The sequence below is a fragment of the Poecilia mexicana genome, unplaced genomic scaffold (assembly GCF_051168715.1).
Source record: "Poecilia mexicana isolate PSO_F unplaced genomic scaffold, ASM5116871v1 scaffold_2, whole genome shotgun sequence".
In the NCBI taxonomy this organism is placed as follows: domain Eukaryota; kingdom Metazoa; phylum Chordata; class Actinopteri; order Cyprinodontiformes; family Poeciliidae; genus Poecilia; species Poecilia mexicana.
The window spans coordinates 54,208,184-54,226,619 of NW_028263371.1; the positions used below are offsets into that span (position 1 = coordinate 54,208,184).

Here is an 18,436-nt window from a genome sequence, read left to right on the forward strand (position 1 = left end):
TATAAAAGGGTGACGGGTCTGCTCCTTTCTACCTCTTTCCTGCACATTTCTTTGGTTTGTGGCTGAAGGCCTAGGTCTCTCTCTGTGACAACGATCTCTTCTGAGAGCGGGCGCTTCATAACACCAGAGGGATTAAAGCGGCTGTGGGTCGCCTCCAAATGAGACTCGAAAATCCACAGGAGACACACAGAGGAAGTGGAGGCAAAGACAAGAAGAAAACACTTATTTTGGCAGGCAAATAACACGACTTGATGAATAAACAGAAATATAAATCTTTCAGAAAGAAAGCACAGGCGGAAATCTCTCAGAAACACACATCAAATCGACTCGTTTCATGTTAAATTTATATTTGCTTTCAGGTCAGATCTCTTTAGAAATACTCCAAGGCTTTTGATAGCCAGGAAGTAAAGCTGAAGTTCTTTCCTGAAAGCAGATCCAGATTTGATCCACCGAGGCGCCTCAGAGGGCGCCATGTTGGGTCGCAGTCAGGTGGCCCAAATTTCAGTCTCTCTCTTTTGAATTGAACCGCTTCAAAGTGTCTCCTGGGACGCAGCAGTAGGCAGACGGTTGGACCTTGAAGACAAATGGAAGAAGTGAACATGCAGCAAACTGTTGAAAACACAGAACATCAACCAGAGGACAAGACTTACATCTAGTCTTTGCTGTTACATCTGCTCATGTGGTTGATATTTGATCAAAAGGTTCAAGAGGAAAAGGAGTTTCATTTTCGTCCCTGCTGGATGAACTGGAGGGTAAAAGTGGAACATGCTGGTTTTTCTTCCCCTCTGTTGACGCACAAACAGTTTGTCCCAGAATAATCCACGATGCTCAACGGGACAGAAATCCTGAAGGGTTTTGAGTTGCACCTTGTGGGTTTTTTCTCGTTCCATCGCTCTCTCCGACTTGCAGAACAGAGTAGGGCAGCAGGCTGGGGAAACATTGATTAATCAGCTCCTGGGGGCCACGGGGGCCCAGCGCTGCACATGAAAGCTTTGGGAAAGTGAACACTGGATCTCTGGTTCCTGACTGAGATATGATGTCTTAATTTGTCTGTGTCAGGATCAAGAAGACAGAAAGTGGAATGTGCCGTGTCTCGCAGTGATTAATCTCAGCTTTGTGTTTCACAACAGAGCTTTAAAGGTGTCTGATATCCTGCCTGGGTCAAAGGTTACAGGCCAATCGCTTGTTGAGAAGGAAGGTGAGCCGCAAGAAAATCTATACTGCTCCAGTTTGTCACCGGTCCAAGGTATTCATTTTATTATTTCAATGAATTTCTTACCAGTAACTTTCAACGTTTTAAGGATGTTGATAATTCAGTCTAATTTTTTCTGTACAAGATGATTTATTTCAGTTATTTCATTAAAAATGGGAAATCATTCTTTCAAATTCTCAACTGGGCTTTGGATTAAAATCCTCTCAAGCCTGCTTTTAGTTTTGATGCTTGTGTCTTATTCCAGTGCACTTTTTCCTTCCACTCATCTTTCCGATGATGTGTGAACATCCAGCTTCACCAATGACCTTTTGGGTCAGTGACTCTTAATGCCTATGAAGTCAGCAGCCTTCTTTATGATTATGTCAAATCATACATTTTTTAAACTAAAGTTATTTAAAAAACTCGATGAATCCAACAATCTAAATGTTCTAGAGAAACCATAATAAATAAATGGTAGAAATAAGCAGGATTTTACTTTTTTAAAATTTAATTACCAAATTAAAAATAATTTCTTGATGACACTATTATTTATATCGTACAGAGAAAAAAAATTGCAGGATTCTTTACTGTATTTTCATGTTGGAAAAAAATTCTACTGTAAGAGGATCAAATATTTGTCTCAAATATCAAGTTACAGCAAATAAATAGTAGAAATGTTTGACACTTTTCCCTGTAATCCAATCAGAAGTGTAGAAAATATGATCACACAATCAGCAGCATGCATTATGGGTAATTTCTGGTCCTTTAATTGGTGCGTCTGAGCAGGATGAAAACTAAAAAGATCACAGTCTCCTTCTCCAGTCAAAGAAGTCGAATGCAACATTCATTATCATACATTAATTGCTGTTGATAGTCATATTTATGAGATTTAATTTCTTATTTAGTTTTTTACGTTGGGTTCTTTGAAGATGTGGCGCGTTAGTTTTTTAAGCGAATGCCTCGTCAATGTTTTTCATCAAGTACTTTTGAATTAATTTTTTTAGACGTGCATCTTGTTTGTGTTGACATGTAAAAAAACGTTTGCCATAAAGCAGACCTTTGTTTCAGCAACACACAACAGATGGCAGATGCTGATCCACGGATATCCGCATAAGTTCCCTGAAGATGTCGCCTGAGCTTCGGGTTCTCAGGCATTCTGGCATTTATTAAAGAGCTGCATGTGAAAAATCCAAAAGAGGGGAAAACAAACTCCAAAGATGTAATTCCAAACAGTGTACACTCAGGGCTGTCTGTGCGCTTGAGAAATTTAAACGTAATTGTTTCAGTATGGCCCAAAGGCATCTGTTTGTTGGAAATAAACACCAGTTTGAGAGGGGAAAAGGTCCTGAAACCCAATATTCTAATTGCTTGAACTTCTTCCATCAGCTCAGTGTTTCTGCTTTAACAAATCAGAACTTTTGTTTTAAAAGCAGGAGTCAATTGGACGAATCAATCAGTCATTGATTTTACTGGCAGAGTCCTGTGAGAGTTTCACAGAACAAAACACGCTGTGTAGAAATTAACATTCTGTATTTTCTGCCATCTATTGAGCGACCTCTAAGAGCAAAAATGTTTCTCTCAAACCTGTAATCTTCCAGTGTTGCCTTTAATATGTAAGAGGTTATTATGTTCCAGAAGGAATTATTGCTGCTCTGTTGGCCAGGACCACAAAGCGTTCCTGTGCCAACAATCATTTCTTCTTCTGATCATACCTTACGTGTGCAATGGAACATGTAAAATTTATTCTGAACTCGAAAACATAGTTTAATCCACCATTAAATTATATTGTTTTATGTTTTGGCTTTTGTAAACACTTTCAGTCTAGAATAAACTTTAGTTTAAGGGAGAGGTCAGCATTTTGATAGAGTTTCTGTTAAACATTTAAAAACGTTCTTAGAGATAATTTAGCAGCACTTCACTTTGACAGCATTTAATTAATCACTTCATCTGTTCATTTAGTCATCTGTTCTTCTCATTTTGGTTCTTGATCTAGTCTCCAACTAAAACATGACATTATAAATAAATGCTGCATTCTGGGGAACATTTTAAGCAAAATAATTTCTATACATATAATTAATATTTCACCTAGAGTGAAACTCTGCCTTGTGTTTGATTAAAGGTCATTATAAAATTATTCAAGTTAATTAACCACTGTATAAAATCCTTAATTATCTTTAACAGTCCAACCAATTTGTTTTTCACTTTCTGTCATGTATGGAGCAAAAAAGGTCAAAATTATTGCAAAGAAAAGAAATTGAAACTGAAAAATAAAACCTGAATCTGAACATCAAATTTTTGATTTATGACCTGAAAACAGTGTTCAAAGAGGGAAATAAAAAAACGTTATTTTAATTAGACTTCATATTTTACATCATTTTTGTTTCACTTTAGATTTCACATCTTCAGATTCATCTCTGTTTCTATCAATTTTCTAATTTTTGACACTTTCAGGTTATTTTTGTCTGAATCTGAAAGGACGCATAAACAAACACAAAACACAATTCAATCTTTTATCATCAAAATAAACACTATTCCGTTGAACTATTCAGTTTCAGCTTTTATTTTCTCAGTTTCAAATAGTTTTTTCAAACATACAGTAATTATGACACTTTCCTAACTCTGTACTACACAAAACTGGTAAAACGTTATAAGCACTCCACTTAGCCACCAACATAAGTTTTGCTCTTCATGAGCCAATTCTTTTATTAACCCATCAAATCAATCCAGCTACATCTGTAATGCTCTTTTCATTCAAACGGCGACGTCAGCCCAAAGAGTTTAGTTTGGCCAAAAACACACAAATTGCTAAATAAATAAAGTCATTGTCACTTTTATCACCTTATTTTCCTCCAGGTCTCTCATTATTTATGTATATTTGACATACTTTTATTGCATACTCTAACAGAAATCAGTGTTATTTTATTGGTTGTTCTCTCTGACAGATTTCTTTCCTGTAAGGAGTATTTGCCACTGACTTAATTCCTTAAAACTTGCCAAGCCGTTCTGGAGTTCCCTGAGTTCTCAGCCTGACACGGTCACACACATCCACTCAGGACGTGACGCAACCTCGCCAGCCTTCATTACGAGGCCAAGGTTGCCAGCTCTGCATGGTATTTTCATTTAATGTCAGTGGCTTGATATTAAAAGGGGCAGAGTTAGGCCCCTCCAAGGCAACGTTCACACTTCTAAGCCATTAGCCCCAAGAGGTGCATCAGTCTGCTCTTTAAGGGCCGTCTGCATCTGGTTTTAGTTAAAAAAGCGTCATAAATGTGAAGTGAAAATATGCCAAAGTCATGACAGACAGATGGTGCAGTAATGATTTTTAGAGTTTGGGCCAGCCGGTATAGGAGGAAGTGAGCAGGGCCTGCTCAGACTCATGCATCGCTGCGCTTACTGTCGCGAACACAGCTTCTTTCAACGCACAGGCCTGAAATGTTCATTTTAACCTTCAAAAGGATAAATTGTTTCAAGTTTTTCCACTTTCTGAGAGCAGGGAGGGGCAGTGGGGTAAATTAGGTCCAAATTGCAGCATATTCAGCCAATATTATTTACATGGCTGTCATTCTGACTTGTTGTGGGACCACTCAAAGCCCCTTTTTATTTCCATTTCTGCTGACAGCTTCAGGCTCATCCCTGAACTGGTATAATTTGCTGCTCTGCCTCACGGTGCTCGGTCTCGAGCCGAGACATGCTCCCCGCCTGCTGCTGCTGCTGGATTCCCACAAACACACACAACCCAAACATGACTGCAAGGCATCGGTTTCTTTCTATCACTTTCCCACAGCTCCTCCCTCCCTGCCTCCGCTACGTTTTTAGCTAACACGCTTTGAAACCTTCTGTAGATTTCTGTGTAGGAGTTGACCAGGGTGAAAGCGGCGGGGCTGGGAGCCAGAAAGTTCAAACACATTGTAAAAAGACACCATTTATAACAAGATATATGGCAAACATGTTGTGATCAAGCCCTTCCACCGACACCGAGCTGAAACAAGTGATTAGAGTTCAGTCATCGCTTCACTCCTCGTTCCTTCAGTGCAAACCTTTCACCTCTCCTACTTCCACAGAAAAGTTTTCCTAGTGGTTTTAATTGTTGCTTTCCTCACAAAAGACACTTGGATAAATAATAATCAAACATCAAGGACGGTAAAATACAAAAGTGAGACACAGACGTAATCTGAGGTCTGGGTTTGGGCTCACAGACGTTTCTGTCACAAACCAAAACATTCCACATGAGCGTGGAGATGAAGAGGAAGCCCAGGGGTGAAGCCTGCTGCGATCGTCTCCTGCTCTCTGAGCCCTGCAGGCATGCGAGGTGCCGCAGTCCTTCCTGCCTCCAACAACACGGTGTCTGCAGCGCCGCGGGAGCCGACTGACGCTGACTGACAGCTGGTGTGCTTCTGCTTCTGATGAGCTTTCTTCTCTTTTTTCCACCTTCTTCCCATCTGCCGGCTCCCATTTGTGTCTTTCAGGGCCTATTCACATTTTATTACGACACCTTTTCTTTTTTAAAGGTCTAGTCGCCCATCAGTAACTCGTAAAGTTATGACCAGGGACAGGTAAAGTGAGAAACACCAATTATATTCATATTAAAAAATGAAGACGCCATATTAAATATTAATTGCTCATTGAAGATTTATCACATATTGTCTGGTCTTATTTTTATCTCTGGGATTTAACTTGATTTTATTGGATGAAGCAACAAAAATGTTGCCCATTTTCACAAAAGTAATTGTAAAATTTAGTTTGTTTGGTAAAAAAATCAAACGTTCGACCAACTACGTTCTGCCATGTGATTAAGGAGGGTTTACCCCAATCCTCAAGTTTAAAGAGTTTATTTCATTTATAAACCAAAACCCCACAATAACTCAAAAGGATAAAGATGCAAACTTTGCATTTCCTAATTGTCCACTGGTGGTTTTCTAAATCCTAATCTTGAGAATAACTTTCTGTCGAGAACTGAAGATGAATAAATACAATTTTAATTGGTAACAGGAGAGGAAGTCAAAACTGGGTGTAAAAATAAAGCAGCATATGCCTGTGATATATGCAGTGGATAAAACGTGTTGAAATATTTTATCCTTTAATTCTTGCAGAGCACAAAACAATAACTTAAGAGGTCAGTGGAGACTTTTGTACAGTGATCCCTCGTTTTTCACGGGGGTTGCGTTCCCAAAATAACCCGCGATAAGTGAAATCCACGAAGTAGTTACCTTTATTTTTTTACAACTATTACACAGCATGATTAAATACTCTAAATTGAAACCAAAGAACAAAACCTGTTTTCAGGCCAGCGGATGTGCGTGTGCATCACTTACGTCATTAAAGCGTCTCCTCCAAGCTGTATCTACGGCAGAGCCTACGGCCAGTTTTGTTCAACAGGCATTCAAAGGTTACGTTTCTGATTACATATATTTTGGCCAATCAGGACGCAGAACACGATGCACCGTGAAAAAAACTGCACAAAAAAAAATCTGCGAAGCAGCGAGACCACGAAAGGTGAACCTCGACATAGCGAGGGATCCCTGTATACACAAAGGCCAGAGCAAGAAAGCAGCTCTGACCTGCATCAAAGCTGGTCGACGCTTTGATGCAGGTCACAGCTGCTTTCATGTAAGATAATGGGTCCATTAGGATTCATCATGACAGTGAAGGGGTTTAAAATAGTAACCAACTGGAAGCTTAATCCACAACCTGGAACATCTGTCCCAGAATCGATAAATGGTAACCGTCTCTATCAGTGCTCACCTCCAGCTGTTTCCAGGTATGTTTCTGGAAACAAAATGAAGTGAATTCACGTTTTTGGAAATGCAATATCGGTTTTGATTCGTCCTGCGTAGGAAAATGATCTGCAAACTAATAAGCAAATAAAGACTCTGGTTAATTTTATTGAACTTCTTTAACTTTCTGAAAATGCCACTATAGGTTAAGTTGGTGAGTTATTACTGCGATTCATGTTATGTTTAAAAATAAATCATGCTTTCTTGGTCAGAAGTTGTTGTGGATCACCTTAAAGGAGTTATTTGTATTTTTAATTTTACAAAACCAAAGTCTGTTTCATGAAAACCAGCATGTGGTATTCCACCTTTGACAAAATGGTTCAGTGCTCAGGATCCATCATGCAAACCCAGACATTCCTCTTTCCAGCCAAACTATCCAACAGATTCTGGGAACTACACGGCGTTTGCAGGCCAGAAGGGATACATAGTCTCTCTAGTGAGTTGTGGGTCGCCTCCTAGTGTGATTTTCCCAGAAAGTCTCAAAAAAGAAGGCGAGAGTGTGTATGTGTGAGTATTTCAAGTCCCCTCTGTCAGAGCTCCACCACTTATCTCTAAGGCAGCGCTGGGCCACTGTACATTTTTCAAGTTTGTATCTGAATTGCAAATGAAGACTTTCTTGTCACATAAACAAGACATCAAGATACTTGAACTCTTCTTCTGGGAGCAGAAACGTACCCCAAGTTTATCTGTAGATCACACATACAACGTCTAAAAGTGACTCTTTACCGTTTCTGTGATCTTTTGCTAACAGGTTATGGTATAATATCCTTTGACAGGGTATAAGAGACTTCCCCATCTCCTGAATCCAACAGGGAAATCAGTAACCGGCAGCTATAGCTCACCCCTCGAATGTTAGCTTTGCCTCCCCCTGTGAAGGCACAGACTGTGAATATGGCTCCATCTTTCTATTTAAATCCATAACCTATGTGAAGGATAAAAGTTAATGACCTCTGCATCTCATTTTCTGGGGTCCTGTCCGTGCCCCCTCTTCCTTCAAGATCACCCTGCAGCTCAATGGGACAGAACAGACGAGAGGAGCCACCGTGCCGTGGAATATATAATGACGTCTTCTGTTAGAGCCCCGAATGGTTATAGGCCATAAAAACACAGGAGCTCATCTTAGAAATCCATGGTCGAAAAGGAGATGTGGACAAAAGGAGGATAGCCGTCATGCAGCTCTTTGTTATGTATAAATATCTTCCCTAAAACTCCAGTTTAAAGTATTTCCCATCTGTTTCAGTTGTTTATAGCCGCCTTGTCTTTGCTGTACAGTGTGAATCTTAATGTTAACTCTCCCTGCTCTTGCAGCTAATGCGGCCTGGCCTCAGTGTATTATCTTAAAGTATCAAGGGTTGTAAATCAGAGGTCTAGGGGCACTCTAAGGAGGCTGAAATTAAATCAGCGTTTCCTCCCATCAGCACGAAAACTGAAACCTAACCCCGAGATGCTGGGAAACACACACACACACACACCGACCCGAGCTCACATCCAAAGCCGTTAGCTCCAGGTACTTTAACCCTGACGGTAGAGCGGGGTGGGAGCCAGCGCTTTCAGTCATACACCCAAATTTTCGCCCTGCTCCCACTTTTTTTTTCCTGCTCTGACATATAGCTTTGGCCAAGCTCCCAAACCTAAATGGCTGAAGTCATATATATATGCTGCTCAGTATGGGGAGCTTAGCTGAGTGGTAGACCAATTTGTGAGAATAAAAAAGGAGCCATATGGCTATACGATTTCAGTCCAACGCATGGAGGTGAAGCAGATTAAAACCCAAAGGATTTATGACTAATAAAGTTTGAATATTAACTGTAACCGACAGCATTGTAGTTTTTAGGTGGGCCAGACCTTGTACCCTGGGATTACCAAACCAGTTGAAGGTTTTTATTGATAGAGTTTCAGGAAGGCGGATGAAAAACTGCATATCAAGGAATGAAGGACAGGCTTAGTGTTAGCTCCACACACACTCCAATGCTCATTAACATTAACCTCAGCACTTCAACAATGTCAAGTACCATTAGGAGGCTGATGCAATGCAACAGAGAGCTGGTGTTACAAATCTGAGTGTGTCCCCGTCACACAGAGCCTGGCACTTTGTCTAGTCTGCATGGATTTAAATAGTGACTTTAAAAATGTGCTTTGCAACAAATCACTGCAGTTGTTGCTTTGTTTTTTACACTTGCTTGACACAAAAAACTGTTTCAGATCATCAAACTAAATTGAGGAATAAAGTACTCAAACCAACCAGTGGCTTGAGTTGGAGCAATGCTGTCTCTGTTTTAAACCAGACATAACGATATGCCCTCTGTATCATCAGACCACAACATATTTTTTAAAATGTTCTTTTTGTTCTAGAGTCATAAACACTGACCATGAGGAAAATAAAGCTTCAGATGTTGATTTCGCTTCATTTCTTACCCCTGGAAAAGTGACAGTGATTTTTGTAGGCCAGCCACTGCTGGGAAGATTCACTCTTGTTCCACGTCTTCTTCATCTGTGGTTAATGGAAACTTTGGCTTTCCAAATAGACAGATATCAGTGACTTTTTCCCTCATCTGTTATTGAATATTAGCTTGGGGAATTATGCGTTTTTGAGGTTTCTTAGCTTACTCTATGCAGGTTCTACGTAAGTAAATTTCTGATTGTACAGATCTGGCAGAATTCAGATCGAGATGTGTAAAAAATATGGTTTATCATGTATAATTCATGATTTTAGCTAACTGGGTTGTAAGGAACTGCAATCAATGTTTCATAGACAAGGTTATATTGTGTCCGTTAAACAAAAACTCAAAAAAGAAGAAATTTAAAAGGGAGGAAACCTGTCAAGGTGCATCCTGTACCCCAGTCAATGGGCGCTGGACATAGGCATCAACTCTTCCATGATACTGCAAGGATAAGGGGAATCGTTAATGGACACATGGATTAATGGATGTACCTGAATCCTGCTGTTGGTAAACCTTGGGTTTGCCCAATGCTATCAAGGTCACCTGAACAGTAGCTCTTATTTTAAGTTTGTTCCTGCCAAACTTCAGCTCTCTGTATTCCCTGATGGCACTTTAACCGTTTTAAAATGGATCAAAGACAAGAACTGTGCTAAAATAATCACAAACCTGGTGAGAGACACATACTGTGAGCTAGTCTGAGCTAGCATAAAATTCATGAACGCTTTTGTTGGAATTTAATGGGATTAAATACAACCTCTGATGATCCAAACATGTATTTTATACATGAAGGACTGTTTGAATAAATTGGGGTTCATGTTGGAGAACAGCTTACCTTTATAAAATTATTCTGGTATCAGGATGGACAGAGGACTTTAGAACATGTCAGCAAATGTTTATCTACAATCAAATTTCTCCATGTGGTTCTCAAGCAGAAAAAGGCAGAAGGCCCCCTGGTGGTTTGGAGTGGATTTCTGCCTCTTGTTTGGAAATGGAGCAGGAGATGCAAGGATAGATGGGATGGAAAAAGACGAGAGTACTGTTCTATCCTGAAATATCATGCAGATCATCCCTGGGTACAAGTGGCTCTTCAGAGCGAACAACGTCTGCCTGAGAGATCAGGTAGAGATCACCTTTCAGAGGAAAACCCCTGAGATCCAGAACCAACATGTAATGCAGGGAGTACTGGTCATTTATTGTTATTTAATCTGAACAAATAAATTGCTTTCATTTTGGCACAACTTTTAGCATTTTATTATGGTTCACCAAAAGGACTTTCATTTATCTTCTGCATCCTGCTTAAGTTGGAAATTTAGGAATTTCTAAATGATAAAGACTTATTTAGTTATAAACCTGATCTCTAAAGCAGAAGTAATTATAAAAGCTAAATTCCTGAGAGGTTTTCAAGTTAAACACAGAAAAATAACCGTTCAAAACATAGGATTTCTTTCAAAACATAAGATTTTATTTAGTTCTGCTCTTACAACAGCAAAAATACCTGGAATTAATTTTCTTTCCCCACCAAAACCCTCCTGGGAAATCATATGTGTTTGCAAAATTTGGTATAAATAACCACAAATCAGAAGTGACAGTTAGCACACAAATAATAATCAATTGTTTATTTCTTTCTTGGGAACTGCAAACTGCAGGGTAGATCAATAAACACGAACCAGACAGTCTCTTAATGTGCTTGGATTTAAGTCAGGTTTCCTATACAGCCCTCTCCCCTGAGAAAACATGAGACCCTTTCTCCACGGTGCGGAGATCAAAGCAACATTGGGTGCAAAGCTGCAGCTGACTGATTTCCTTGATTGCAGATTTAGAAAATGAGCAATGTGTGTTAATGCGTCAACCAAAGAATTTATTTACATCTAATCAAATCAAAGAACCTGAATGATTGGAGGTTGAAGCTATCAGTGAGTAATCCAGGCTTAGATTTGGATAAATGTAGCACCTTTTATCTAAATATAAGTTATTTTATGTCATGTTAGGCAACGTCATGATACCTAAAAATCCTTTAATTCTTTAGTGCATCTGTTGTCCAGACTAATCATCAAATAACGCTCATGTAGTCGCAATCTTTCTCAAAATAAAATTATATTATCCATGAGAAAAATCTACTTATCCCAAGAAAGACAAATAAAATGTAAAACTGTGACACATGTTATGTTTTTTTCTGATGATCTCAATTTGTAACTCATGCATTTATATATATTTTAGCTCAACCACATGATCCTTTGCCTAAAGCTATGCATTAGTGAGTAACAAAGCTTGTTCACCACGAACAACAAATTCCCAAAGTTTTGCTCCCCAAAGTTTACTTGCTCAGCCGCAGAAGATAACAAGCCGTGCACATCACTTGTTTTCTCTTGTCTGCACATCTGGCTGCACTTTGAGGGCCATTACAACGGCCCCACACGTAAAAGAAACACATGCTGGAAACTTCTCTGGCACCGTCCAAAAAAGTCCCAAACTATTGTGTTTCTGTTGGGTTGGGGGGATTTTTGCATAACGATTATTAGATATGCTTCTTCAATGTCATAAAAATAATGTGAACCAGGACTTCAATAATTTTCTACAGAATACTGAGTAAGTAAAAGCCAAGCCAGACCCTTTCTACCACACACACACACACACACACACACACACACACACACACACACACACACACACACACACACACACACACACACACAAGAAAAGAAAAGAAAGAAAAAGAAAATCGGTGTAAGCTGATGGTTTGAATTTTCTGGTGCTGGTTTATGCAGAATTATGAATGTATGTCATTTACCTTCCTTTCTTTCTTGGTTCATAATTTTTACAAAAACCAACTTGTGCCAAACTCTCACCCAGTCACAGTAGACGGTCACTGAGCCTAGTTATGGCTCTACTAGAGATTTATTCCTGTTAAAAGAGTTGTTTCTCTCTACTATCACCCTGTGCTTAATCAAGACACCAAACTCCACTGAAGTATTTTTGTGTAGTTTCCCAAACTATCTCAAGTGTTTGCTTCATGGTGCCCCAAATTCTCTAAGCTCTTCACTTGTTTAAGGGCAGACAGAGGAAACTTATTACGATTATAGCACACAAGGTCCAGACACATCAATCCATCTCCTGTTCCAAACAACAACATAATAAAGCTGATCTGCATCAGGCAGACTCACTCCCCATCCAAAGAAAGCAGTCCACCTTTCTGTGGAGCACATGAAGGAACCACTTCATGTTCCAAAAGCACCACTTTGCTGTTCCCAAACCCAAAGATCCTCTTCTAAAGTAAGGATTGAGACCCTGCCCATGAAAACAAAACACAGGATCAACAATAGGGAGCAACCAAGTTCAGGTTGTCTGTAGAACAACCTGAACTTGGACTTTGTGCCAAGAATGCAGACATATCTCTTACTTTGGTCATCCAAGTGGAGTGGATTGCCCAAAGCTACATTTCCTGAACCTCATACTCCCTGCAATGCCTTAAGAACATTCCTCAATGGACATCTTAATCCATCTCTGATCCACAAACACACATGGAGTAACTAAACTCTGATACTCTACACAGGATTTCTGTTAAATGCTTCAAAGCTGTAGTCACTGAAGCATTAGCCCATAAAATGTCAGGTAAGTTAAATGATTTTCTGATTGTATTTTCCCTTTAAACGACTTTCAGTGGAGCAGCGATGATTCATTCATTACTGCGAGGGGTAAACCATGAAAAACTGGAACCTTTCCTATGACCACCAATGCTCAATTGTGGCTCTTTCATCCCCAACATCCAATTATAAAACACACAGCTCCAGACATCTGAAGCCTCCAGAGCAGACATGGTGTGAAGAGAAATGTGCAATATGATTCCCTCTGTTCCTTCTCAGGTCATACTGACATCTTTAGCAAATTTGTCATCATGTTGTGCCAAGAGTTTGAGAACAGAGACAATGAGCAGTTATCTCTGTCATGTCGCCGCTCCGTATTTTGAGCGTCCCTCGCCTCAATTGTGCAGATGTGCAACACAAAGGAAAAGCAGCTCTCAGAAGAGGTCGACAACAAAGCAGATTCAACACAAACAGGCTTTCTTTGTGATTGTTCAATGGACAAAACCTGAAGTAAACTCCATTATATAAGAATTTCTTTGTATCCATCTCTTTCATGTTGGTCTCTTATTGCACAACATGCTCCTCTGACCCACCAACCGTCTGCACATCTGCATCACTGCAGCCATCAAACTGCTCTGGTATCTTCATATAGCTATTAAATCATGAACAAATTAATGAAATCATTATTATTTTGGCAAATATCTAAATCAATCATCAAATTAAGGGGTAGGATTTAACAGGAAGTAGTGGTAAACAATGTTTTTGTTCTTGGTTATGTATGCACATGTTTTCTCTGTCCTACTGACTGCTTTTTAAAACCTGTTTGAAATAAAGTCAAAATTAATCATCAATTATTCATGGAAGTTAGAAAACATTGAAACAATTAATTGCTTTTATCATGGCATGTCCACGACTTCCTTTCTGTTGAAGCTTCTCTTAAAATAACTGCTCAAGTGCCCGAATACAAGATTTAAAAAAGTTAAATATAAATAAAATCAAACGTTTCTGATGTTCTTTAGGCAGAAAATGAAGGCAGTCAAATAAAAACAATAAAATCAGGGGAAAAATAAAAATTTTTCACAACTAATGTTTAATAAAATGTAGCTTTTTTTCACCAACAAATTTGCTTACAATTTAGTGCACTGCACTACTAAATGCATGTATTCAAATTTAGATGTTGTCTAATAAATCATAAATCATAAAAAGTGAGTGTCAGCATCATGTGTCTCAGGTGTTCCCGCTCAAATGCAGCGATCCGGTTTGTCTATTAAATACTTCTGATGTAGCTGCTGGTCTTTATTCACCTTCAAAAGGGTTGAAAATCCACATTAAACATGATGTATTACAAAATAAGGGCAAACTTAATGTCTGTGTGAAGCAAAAATATTTAAAAAATAGTGTTTCAGTAATGTTGATTTGGTGATTGGCAAAAATCAATGATAAAGCCAGTTATTTTTTAAGGTCCAGATCGCCCTTTCATAGATTTTGTTAAATATATGAACGGTTCCTTCTGACAGGCCAACAGAAACTTTACTCGATTACTTTTTTTCTGTAATCCCTTTAGCAGATTTGTCTGCAAACTTTGCTGGAACACAGTGAAGAGCTGACATTACGCAGTTCTCCAGGACTCAAAATAACTTGTGAAGAACCCTGCTGGGAAACAGGAAATGTCTTTTATGTTGGCTGCTTTCATTAAATAAATAATTCATATTACAAACCATCATCTGATAATTTGAGCTGCTTTTGTTCCTGTAAATACTTTCATGTCAACAAATACATTTTAAATTCCCATCTGTGTGACGTTGGATGTGCTGGGATTCCTTTTGTTTCATGGATGGATCATCCGTGTTGTTCTGCTTCCATTATAACGACACTGTCGGCATCAAAGCAGCACTAATTATACCATGAACTATTCAGGACTTCACTTCTGCAGCCGCTTGTTGGAAAGTGTAGGACGGTTCTGCCTTAAGGTTTTTATTGTTTGTTCCATTTCTCATTTTCTGCTAATAAATACTGAATTTTTGCTTGGAATTTCAGAGAACAATGTTCATTTCACTCAAACACATAAATATGAACAGTAAAATCAGAGAAATTGATCATTTTAAGCCATTTAAACTCAGTGGCTAAAAATACAAACCATTTCCATCGACTATATAATGTTCTCTGAGTAATATAAGCTTTTGCTGATATCAATATCAGTACGGGCAAATACTAGAAGCTGCAGTATTTACATCGTATTGGAAGTGAAACAGTTACTCCCTTAAACTTTTAACAATCTGAGGAATGTTAAGTTATAAAATGTTTCTGGGTCTCAACCATCAGTTTCAGCTCTAGTCCAAAAGTGAAATTTAAATTTGAGTTATAAACTGCATGACAGTATGATCCTGTCCTCATTAATAAATGGTGACAATGATGAAAACATGTGCTTCTGCTTAAGCTGGCAGTGTGGCAGTGAACGGATGAGAGTCATGGGACGCACCAGACAAGTCACTAGTCTATTATAAGACAGGTAATTGAACTGAGGAGTTTCTTTTGGCAAGGCGACAGTGCTAACATTGGTGCTGCTGCTTTCAGCCACAGGCATCAGATCTGAGCTTCTACGAAAAATTCTCAGCCAACCAGGAAAGCCAGAAGATACAGTGAACTCAGGTTCAACCCGGACCCCCTGCTGCCACCACAATATTAAAACATAATGACATTACTACGCAGGTTTTTCACTTACTCAAAACACTTGGGACGCGCTCATGCTCTTTCAAGATGGAGAGCCCACACCGCTCTTTACAGCCCCCTGCAGACCTCATCAAGACGCTGCAGAGACCACCCATCCTGGCTGATGCTTTTAACATCGAAGTGTGGGCTGCATGCTGGGTAGCGACTCTGCTACTACATGAACAATTTGTCCAAAATGGTAAGAAGTAAATAATTACCTGATTGACGTCTTGGGCATTTTGCTGTATTCATATTTTAGGATGAGAAATGTGATTTTTGATCTTGTGCTTTAGCTTTGATTTGCTAAATGTTCTGTGAAACCTGCCTGTAAAAGCAGTAAAGACTAACACTTTTTCATGGCTTTAGTCTTAACTTCAAATTTCTATTGAACATGATGGAAAGTCCAATGTTGAATCAATACTTCACATATTTTCTGCTGCTTTTAAACTCCATATGGAAGTCTTCTGTCGTTTTCTTACACTTGGCAAGAAAAGCAGTCCGTCTCTCTTTCCATGGGAATTTCTGCAGCAGCTTCTCACTTACAGGCTGACAACTTTTATGACAGACTTCCTGCCGTTTTTAGATCGAGGTTCTCATCACCTGTCGATCACCTCCAGACTGCACTGATTATCCCATGACACAACTGTAGACATGTTCAGCACAGGAGACAGGAAGGGTGACCGTGGGGGAAATTTGGTAAAACACGTAGCCTCTTAACAGCAGTTAATGTTGTTTCTAATAAATTGAAGTGATTAAAACCAGCGGTGCTACATTTTGGTCGAGGTGACTATAAACCAGTGACCCAAATTTTCCATTTTCATCCACCACCAGATGGTTTGTACCAGAAACTACCACAACCCAAGCAAGTCTACAGGAAAATGAAACTTGCAAGAGCTCATCTGATGTGCAATGCATAACATATCATACAGTTACGTGTTTTGAAATTAAAGCCACACCAGTTCCTTTCCTCACTCTATTACTTGTAGTCTTTCACAAAATCAAAATGGTCACAGGATTCAGATTTAAACCCTGCAATATTTATGCATGTGGAGCCCCGCTTGGCTGAGCCCACCTGAGCCACTGAATCTGGGCTGCCACTCAAAAGGACTTGAGTTTTTTTATCTTGGCCTACATGCATTTGTAGTTTATTCTTTATTTCTTCCTCCTGGCAGTTGTGAAATGAAGTCCTGTCAATTGCTTGGCTTGTGTTTGAACTTCTACATACAGAAAAAAAAAATGTATTTATGCATATCCATGTGGCTGTAAACATCTCCAGACTTGGGTGTTTTATAATGAGAACAACAAAGCTGCAGTATCTCTATTTTATTGGTAAATAAGAAAAATGAAATGGTTCTGAGGTGAGATTGTCCTTTGTAGGGCAGGGTATAAATCTTTTCAGAGAACAGATGGAAGAAACCCTCGAGATAATATACACTTGTGTGAATAGTAAGGGACCTATATATTTTGTCAAGGTTTGGACCAAGAAACACTGCCAGGTGCAAAAACTTATCATAAAAAATAAAAGTTCATAATGTCCAAACAACAGTCTGTAAAGAAACAGACCAAATCAAACATATTTAGGGAAGTAAAGGACTAAAGACTGAGTTTGATGCTAGCTGCTAGCTCCCATTTTTATTGCTACTCAATGTAAAACAACTTACATTTAAACATCTAATAAACATTAAAAGACGATTCTACATGTTGAAAACATAACCTGGTGGAAATATTGTGTTAGTAATTGAGAAGTTATAATTTATGGCTAGTTCCTTCTGGTTAAAATAAGGTTATGTTTGGACTTCTAGCAAACATCAAAAGACACCAGAAAAATTCTCACATTTAAATGAAATAATCCATTTCTGTGGATAATTTAATCAGACTTTAATCAATCCAGACTGAAAACATCTATTTTCCCTGGCCTTCAACACCAATTAAAGAGAAATGGTGAAGGAGGGAAGAAAATCGCTGCAGCTAAAATTAACTTATTTTTTTCTTCATATTATTAATGTTTGGTGTCTTTGTCCATTTTATAACTGTCTTCTTATTTTTTTTTTTTACTTAATTTTATTTTCTATTGTATCATTTATCTACTTAGGATATTGAAGCAATTTAGTAAAACAAATAAAAATAAAATAAACACAAACCACCGGCTGACTTGTGATTAATAATCAAAATGCATAACAATATGTAGGTATATTGTGAAAATAAAATATATAAAACTCCAAAAATGAACAAGAAAGCTCAATAAAAATAACAGATGTGAACAACATACCTGTATAGGATGGAAGTTGACATTTCAGAGAATATTCAGCCGACATCAGTCCGCCTTAGCAAAGAAACGACATGAGGAGCAATCGGCTAGCTCACTCGACAAACACATTCATTCTTCTGCCAAAATATATATAAAAACTAAAATGAACATCATAAAACACGCTAGTTCAAAGATAGTAAAACATTTTGTCATATACAGCAACATTTAAACAAGATACCGACAGAAACTCCGTGAAAAACTCACCTTCCCCCATAACATCCAGGAACGGGCTGGTGAAGGAGGAAGTGACGTCATGGGCTACGACCGCAACAATAAAACTAAGCTAAACTTTCCCAAAATTATTACATAAATTTTACACAAAGATAAAAATGGGAGATGATGAAATAAATTTTAAAAGTTAAAACACATAAATAAAATTAACATATGAGGGATTTTTGGTGGAATGCATTAGGTTTTGTTTTCTCCATGCT

General features: G+C 38.6%; 1 long non-coding RNA gene across 1 annotated transcript; it reads right to left on the reverse strand.

Annotated features, from left to right (window-relative positions):
- Positions 1-327: 327 nt before the first annotated feature.
- Positions 328-18,081, reverse strand: LOC106917815 (uncharacterized). Its single transcript, XR_015762408.1, has 3 exons — positions 17,967-18,081; positions 651-928; positions 328-573 (listed from the first exon to the last, which is right to left on the reverse strand). It is a non-coding gene; the product is annotated as an uncharacterized LOC106917815 (long non-coding RNA).
- Positions 18,082-18,436: the final 355 nt, after the last annotated feature.